The 8,262-nt window shown below is 40.1% G+C and overlaps 1 pseudogene; it reads left to right on the top strand.

Annotated features, from left to right (window-relative positions):
• Positions 1 to 7,797: 7,797 nt before the first annotated feature.
• LOC118150844 (small nucleolar RNA U13) lies at positions 7,798 to 7,907 on the top strand (annotated as a pseudogene).
• The last annotated feature ends 355 nt before the right edge of the window (positions 7,908 to 8,262 follow it).

The following is an 8,262-nucleotide window of genomic DNA, read 5'->3' as shown; positions in this document are numbered from 1 at the left end:
ATGTGCTCATAGTCTGAGCTGTTTAAAGATGAGATAAGCTGCCTCCATAAGTAGCAAATTCTGGCCAGGTGAGGTGGCTCATGCCTGTAATCCCAGCACTGCATCGGAGGCCGATGCAGGTAGATCATTTGAGGTCAGGAGTTCGAGACCAGCCTATCCAACATAGTGAAACCCCATCTCTACTAAAAATACAAAAATTAGCTGGGCATGGTGGTGCGCGCCTGTAATCCCAGCTCCTTGGGAGGCTGAGGCAGGAGAATTGCTTGAACCTGGGAGAGGGAGGTTACAGTGAGCCGAGATTGTGCCACTGTACTCTAGCCTAGGCAACAGAGTGAGACTCTGTCTCAAAAAAAAAAGCAATAAGTTCTCATCATGAGAAGGGCTTACCACACAGGTTGAAGTAACAAACACTTGGTAGATCAAATTATTTAAAATTCTACTTGATCATGATGGATAAGTTTTTTGATTTGCTGTTGCAATCAGCTTGCCAATATTTTATTGAAGATTTTTGCATCTATGTTCATCATGGATATTGGCCTGAAGTTTTCTTTTCTCGTTGGGTCTCTGCCGGGTTTTGGTATCAGGATGATGTTGGTCTCATAAAATGATTTGGGAAGGATTCCCTCTTTTTGGATTATTTGGAATAGTTTCAGAAGAAATGGTACCAGCTCCCCTTTGTGTCTGGTAGAATTCGTCTGTGAACCCATCTGGACCTGGGCTTTTTTTGTGTGGTAGGCTCTTAATTGCTGCCTCGACTTCTGACCTTGTTATTGGTCTATTCATAGTTTCAGCTTCCTCCTGGTTTAGGCTTGGGAGGACACAGGAGTCCAGGAATTTATCCATTTCTTCCAAGTTTACTAGTTAATGTGCATAGAGTTGTTTGTAATATTCTCTGATGATGGTTTGAATTTCTGTGGAATCTGTGGTGTTTTCCCCTTTATCATTTTTTATTGCATCTATTTGGTTGTTCTCTCTTTTCTTTTTTATCAATCTGGCTAGTGGTTTGTCTAGTTTGTTGATCTTTTCAAAAAACCAGCTCTTGGATTTATTGATTTTTTGAAGGGTTTTTCATGTCTCAATCTCCTTCAGTTCAGCTCTGATCTTAGTTATTTCTTGTCTTCTGCTAGGTTTTGAGTTTTTTTGATCTTGCTCCTCTAGCTCTTTCAATTTTGATGTTAGGGTGTCAATTTTGGATCTCTCCATTCTTCTCATATGGGCACTTATTGCTATATATTTTCCTCTAGAGACTGCTTTAAATGTGTCCCAGAGATTCTGGCATGCTGTGTCTTCGTTCTCATTGGTTTCAAAGAACTTCTTTATTTCTGCCTTCATTTCATTCTTTATCCAGTCAACATTCAAGAGCTGGTTGTTCAGTTTCCATGAAGCTGTGTGGTTCTGGGTTGGTTTCTGAATTCTGAGTTCTAACTTCATTGCACTATGGTCTGAGAGACTGTTATGATTTCAGTTGTTTTGCATTTGTTGAGGAGTGCTTTACTTCCAATGATCAAGTAGGATTCATCCCAGGGATGCAAGGCTGGTTCAACATACGCAAGTCTATCAACGTAATTCACCACATAAACAGAACCAAAAACAAAAACCACATGATTATCTCAATTGATGCAGAGAAGGCATTCAAAAAGGTTCAACAGCCCTTTATGCTAAAAACCCTCAATAAACTCGGTATTGATGGAACGTATCTCAAAGTAATAAAAGCTATTTACGACAAACCAACAGCCAATATCATACTGAATGGGCAAAAACTGGAAGCATTCCCTTTGAAATCTGGCACTAGACAAGGATGCTCTCTTTCACCACTCCTATTCAATATAGTACTGGAAGTTCTAGCCAGAGCAATCAGGCAAGAAAAAGAAATAAAGGGCATTCAAATAGGAAAGGTGGAAGCCAATTGTCTCTATTTGCAGACGACATGATAGTATACCTAGAAGACCCCATCGCCTCAGCCCAAAAACTCCTAAAACTGATAAGCAACTTCAGCAAAGTCTCAGGACATAAAATCAATGTGCAAAAATCACAAGCATTCCTATACACCAATAACAAACTTAAAGAAAGCCAAATCAAGAACAAACTGCCATTCACAATTGCTACAAAAAGAATAAAATACCTAGGAATACAATTCACAAGGAACGTAAGGGACCTCTTCAAGGAAAACTACAAACCACTGCTCAACGAAATCAGAGAGGACACAAACAGATGGGGAAACATTCCATGTTCATGGTTAGGAAGAATTAATATCGTGAAAATGGCTATACTGCCCAAAGTAATTTACAGAATCAACACTATCCCCATCAAGCTACCATTGACTTTCTTCACAGAACTGGAAAAAACCACCATGAACTTCATATGGAACCAAAAGAGAGCCCGCATAGCCAAGTCAATTCTAAGCAAAAAGAACACAGCGGGGGGCATCACACTACTGGATTTCAAACTATACTACAAGGCTACAGTAATCAAAACAGCATGGTACTGGTACCAAAACAGAGATATAGACCAAAGGAACAAAACAGAGGCATTGGAGGCAACACAACATATCTACAACCATACAATCTTTGATAAACCTGACAAAAACAAGCAATGGGGAAAGGATTCCCTGTTTAATAAATGGTGTTGGGAAAACTGGCTAGCCAGGTGCAGAAAGCAGAAACTGGACCCCTTCCTGACACCGTACACTAAAATTAACTCCAAATGGATTAAAGACTTAAACATAAGACCTGGCACGATAAAAACCCTAGAAGAAAATCTAGGCAAAACCATCCAGGACATAGGAGTAGGCAAGGACTTCATGAACAAAACACCAAAAGCATTGGCAACAAAAGCCAAAATAGACAAATGGGACCAAATGAAACTCCACAGCTTCTGCATGGCAAAAGGAGCACTCACTAGAGTGAATCAGCAACCAACAGAATGGGAAAGATTTTTGCAGTTTACCCATTTGACAAAGGGCTGATATCCAGAATTTACAAAGAACTCAAACAGATTGACAGGAAAAAAACAAGCCCATTCAAAAATGGGCAAAGGATATGAACAGACACTTTACAAAAGAAGACATATAGGCCAACAAACATATGAAAAAATGTTCATCATCACTGGTCATTAGAGAGATGCAAATCAAAACCACATTGAGAAACCATCTCATGCCAGTTAGAATGGCGATCATTAAAAAATCTGGAGACAACAGATGCTGGAGAGGATGTGAAGAAAAAGGAACACTTTTACACTGTTGGTGGGAGTGTAAATTAGTTCAACCATTGTGGAAGACAGTGTGGCAATTCCTCAAGGCCTTAGAAATAGAAATTCCATTTGATCCAGCAATCCCATTACTGGGTATATATCCAAAGGACTGTAAATCATTATACTATAAGGATACATGCACACGAATGTTCATTGCAGCACTGTTTACGGTAGCAAAGACCTGGAACCAACCCAAATGCCCATTGATGATAGACTGGATTGGGAAAATGTGGCACATATACACCATGGAATATTATGCAGCAATCAGAAATGATGAGTTCGTGTCTTTTGTAGGGACATGGATGAATCTGGAGAACATCATTCTCAGCAAACTGACACAAGAACAGAAAATGAAATACCGCATATTCTCACTCATAGGCGGGTGATGAAAAATGAGAACACATGGACACAGGGAAGGGAAAACTACACACTGGGGTCTATTGGGGGAAAAAAGGAGGGCCAGCAGGGGGTGGGGAGCTGGGGAGGGATAGCCTGGGGAGAAATGCCAAATGTGGGTGAAGGGGAGAAAGGAAGCAAAACACACTGCCATGTGTGTACCTATGCAACTGTCTTGCATGTTCTGCACATGTACCCCAAAACCTAAAATGCAATAAAAAATTTAATAAATAAATAAATAAATAAATACATTATTTTAAATTACGTCTAAAAGACTACGACCCTGACATTCTATGATTTAGTCATTCTTTTGAATAGCCACTATGTGCTAAGTCCTGGGTTAAGTTCCTCTCACAAAAAGGAATAAGACATACCCTCAAAGAGCCCACAGTTTAGTGAAGCACATCGCATAAACTTAGAAATGTATAATACAGTCTAAAAAGTACTTACATGACATCGGGAAAAAGAAAATGTGCATCTATCCCAAACTGGGAAGGGGATTCAAAATGAAAAACTGAAAATGTTTTCTATATATGATGACTAAACTAACTCTTGAAGGAAGAGTAGAAAGCTAGCTAGGTTTTGCTTTATCTATTGCAATGTAACTAGCTATCCCTAAAATTTAAACCAAAAAAAAAATCATTATATTTCATAATGTTGTGGGTAAGAAATTCAGGCAGGGATAAATTGGCCAATTCCTCTGCTCTTCTCTTGAGGTTACTCAATGGTACTCAGCAGCTGGACTGGGCTGCAGGGTCCAAGACAAATTCACTCACATACCTGGTCTCTTGTAGGGGATGGCTCTAAAGACTGGTCTCAACTAGAACCTTCCTCCTCTTTATGTGATCCCTTTAGTAGGGTAAGTGTATTCTCATATGGTGGCTCAGGACTCCAAAACCAGTGCCAAAAGAGATCAACATGAATGGTCAGACCAATGAACTTGGATTTGCTATATTACATAAATTGTAAACATTCTAAGAACTTGGGTAAGAGAAAATGATGTCTGCAAAAATTGATTTAACTTATCTCTATATCAGATGGGCCAGATGCAACACATGTGGGAGCACAGAAAACCGCTTGTTACAATTTTTATACTAAGACCTACACTTGTGTGGTATCTATAGCAACAGAAAATAGAGGTCATCCAGACATTACTGTGAAGACATATTAAATTATAGCTAGCAAGGTGTCCATTTGACTCCCAACTACTGATTATTGGGGAACAACATCTTCTAACTACTTGCTTCAGATGGGTAAAAAACACAGATGGAAAAAAGCAGACATCAGTTGATTTTTAAGACTGATGACTATTCACTTTATTCAAGCTAACGCTAAAGATGTCAGAGGCCTAGTACTGGATAAATGTGTAAAGTATCAATTAAGGCTCATACTAAGACTTGATTGTTTATCATGGAGGTAAGATTCAGGGAAATGTCCCATGCAGTTTCCTGTGGATGCCTGAATAAATCTTCCCCTTGCCACTATACCTTCCTTCCTTGCCTGTAACTCCTAACTATGAACCAAAGAAATAGGTAGGTAATTGCTCACAAAGAGAACTAGAAGAAGATTTAAAAGTCACTTATAAATTTAGCTAATGTTATTCAACAAAATAGACTGTTTTCCTCAGGAAAATGGCATTGTTTATAAAATTATAAAATTTCTTAGGCAAACTTCCCAGACCAGTGCAATAAGGAAGGTACTTAAGACACTCCTTCCTTCCTAACTCCAGTTGTCCCCAAGTTATTTTCTTTGTTTAAAACTAAGAAATAAGGCCAGGTACAGTGGCTCATGTCTGTAATCCCAGCACTTTGGGAGGCCGAGATGGGTAGATCACAAGGTCAAGAGATCGAGACTATCCTGGCTACTGGTGAAACCCCAACTCTACTAAAAATGCCAAAATTAGCTGGGCATTGTGACATGTGCCTGTAGTCCCAGCTTCTTGGGAGGCTGAGGCAGGAGGATTGCTTGAACCTGGGAGGCGGAAATTGCAGTGAGCCAAGATCGCGCCACTGCATTCCAGCCTGGGTGACAGAGCAAGACTCCGTCTTAAAAAATTAAAAAAAAAAAAGAAAAAGGAAAGAAAGAAAAAAGGGAGGGAAGGAGGGAAAGAAGGAAGGGAGGGAGGGAGGGAGGGAGGGAGGAAGGAAGGAAGGAAGGAAGGAAGGAAGGAAGGAAGGAAGGAAGGAAGGAAGAAGATTGAACTACACAACAATAGAAAAAAGGATGCCTGATTTCGTTGAAAGGACTATAAACTTTAAGATGAGAGATTTACAGCTTACAAATCATCTCCTCTCAGATACACTTCTTTTTTAAAAATTTAATCACTTTCTCAGCCATGTACATTTACAGCATATTCAAGTGTAAATCAAATCACTAAGACAATGAAACCATTTACAATTTATAAACTCTGTCCATAAAAAATCCATTTTGCCAGTAATAAATAGGAACAGTCTCTGCATCACTTTGATTTCCATAAAGAAGTATTATCAGAGGTCGATACCTTTTTTAAAAAAAAAGACCATTTATTTATTTATTTATTTGACAGAGTCTTGTTCTGTTGCCCTAGCTGGAGTGCAGTGGCCTGATGTCAGCTCACTGAAACCTCTACCCCCTGGAATCCAGTGATTCTCCTGCCTCAACTTCCCTAGTAGCTAGGATTACAGGCGTGTGCCATCACGCCCAACTAATTTTTGTATTTTTAATAGAGATAGGGTTTTACCATGTTGGCCAGGCTGGTCCTGAATTCTTGACGTCAAGTGATCTGCCCACTTCAACCTCCCAAAGTACTGGGATGACAGGCATGAGCCACAGTGCCCAGCCCATATGCTATCTTTTTAAAATAAAACACCTTATTCATTTAGACCCATGGGACACTTAACTATTGTATCATGACTTTAGTTTTGCAAAGTCTGCCCCAAAGTAGTTTTTTTAAAATATATTAAATACCTAACACTGCTATGCAAACATACCGTCACCAGATGGCAGTTGTATGCCACAGCCCTCAAGGTTTGATCTGTAAGACATAAGCTAAGAGTTGTTTCATTGAGGTAGAGATACTATTTTTCACCGTGTTCATATCAAAAGCATATAATCAACTTAAATAACAAAATCTGAAAGCAGTTCTTTTTTTGAGACGAAGTTTCTCTCTGTCACCCAGACTGGAGTACAGTGGCATGATCTCAGCTCACCAAAACCTCAGCCTCGCAGGTTCAAGCAATTCTCCTGCCTCTGCCTTCAGAGCAGCTGGGATTACAGGCATACACCACCACGCCCAGCTAATTTTTGTAGTTTTAGTAGAGACAGGGTTTCACCATGTTGGCCAGGCTGGTTTCAAACTCCCTACCTCAGGTGATCCGCCCACCTCAGCCTCCCAAAGTGCTGGGATTACAGGTGTGAGCTACTATGCCTGGCCTGAAAATACTTCAGAACAAATGTCAAACAAGTAAACTTCAGGATGCAATTTTATTTGCACAACATATCTTCAACCAAATACCAATGTTTCATTAAAATGCTAACCTTTATATCTGTTATCACTTAGACGTAATAGTTCTTCCTGATTTTCTTTTATCCTCAATTCACAGTCTTGTTCCATATCCCTCGCTCAACATTCATTGAGTCAAACACCATATAGCCATGGCAACCTAGTTATCCCAACTAAAAAAATAGCATCTCTTGTGGTCTCTTTATCTCCCTGAAGCTTTCTAGTCCTTTTATTTTTCTCTCTTTCTTCCTCTTCACTTTCACTCTCCATTATTCCTAGAAAATGTATCTTGAAGCTTGTTTCTACTTTTAAAAATTAGTTTAATTTGGCCAGACATGATGGCTCACGCCTGTAATCCCAGCACTTTGGGAGGCCGAGGCGGGCACATCACCTGAGGTTGGCAGTTTGAGACCAGCCTGACCAACATGGAGAAATCCTGTCTATACTAAAAAGACAAAATTAGCTGGACATGGTGGTGCATGCCTGTAATCCCAGCTACTCAAGGCAGGAGAATCACTTGAACCTGAGAGGCAGAGGTTGCAATGAGCTGAGATCATGCCATTGCACTCCAGCCCGGGCAACAAGAGCGAAATTCCATCTCAAAAAAAAAAATTAGAGTTCTTTTTCTTGTTGAGAAGAATTTACACTGTTCCATTGCTGGAACTGACTAAATGCTTTTGTGTTTCATAAGTGTGATGATTGGGTTTTCACACTTATATGTGAGATGTGCCTCCCTCAAACCTTGTTAGGAGTAGTGGCTAGACACATCACCTATCTCACTTGAAAAATAGATGAGAAAGCTGGACCTGGTGACTCACTCCTGTAATCCCAGCACTTTGGGAGGCCAAGGCAGGTGGATCATGAGGTTAGGAGTTCAAGACCAGCCTGACAAACATGGTGAAAACCTATGTCTACGAAAAATACAAAAATTAGCTGGGCATGGTGGCGTGTGCCTGTAATCCCAGCCACTCAGAACACTAAAGCAGGACAATCACTTGGACTTGGGAGGCGGAGGTTGTGGTAAGCTGAGATTATGCCACTGCACTCCAGCCTGGGTGACAGAGAGAGACTCTGTCACAAAAAAAAAAAGAGAGAGAGAGAGAAAAAATAGCATTTTTAAAAGGTGCCTAACAACA

This window comes from Callithrix jacchus, chromosome X (assembly GCF_049354715.1).
Source record: "Callithrix jacchus isolate 240 chromosome X, calJac240_pri, whole genome shotgun sequence".
NCBI lineage: Eukaryota > Metazoa > Chordata > Mammalia > Primates > Cebidae > Callithrix > Callithrix jacchus.
The sequence above is the reverse complement of the archived record's forward strand: the minus strand, read 5'-3'. Positions and strand labels throughout refer to the sequence as shown.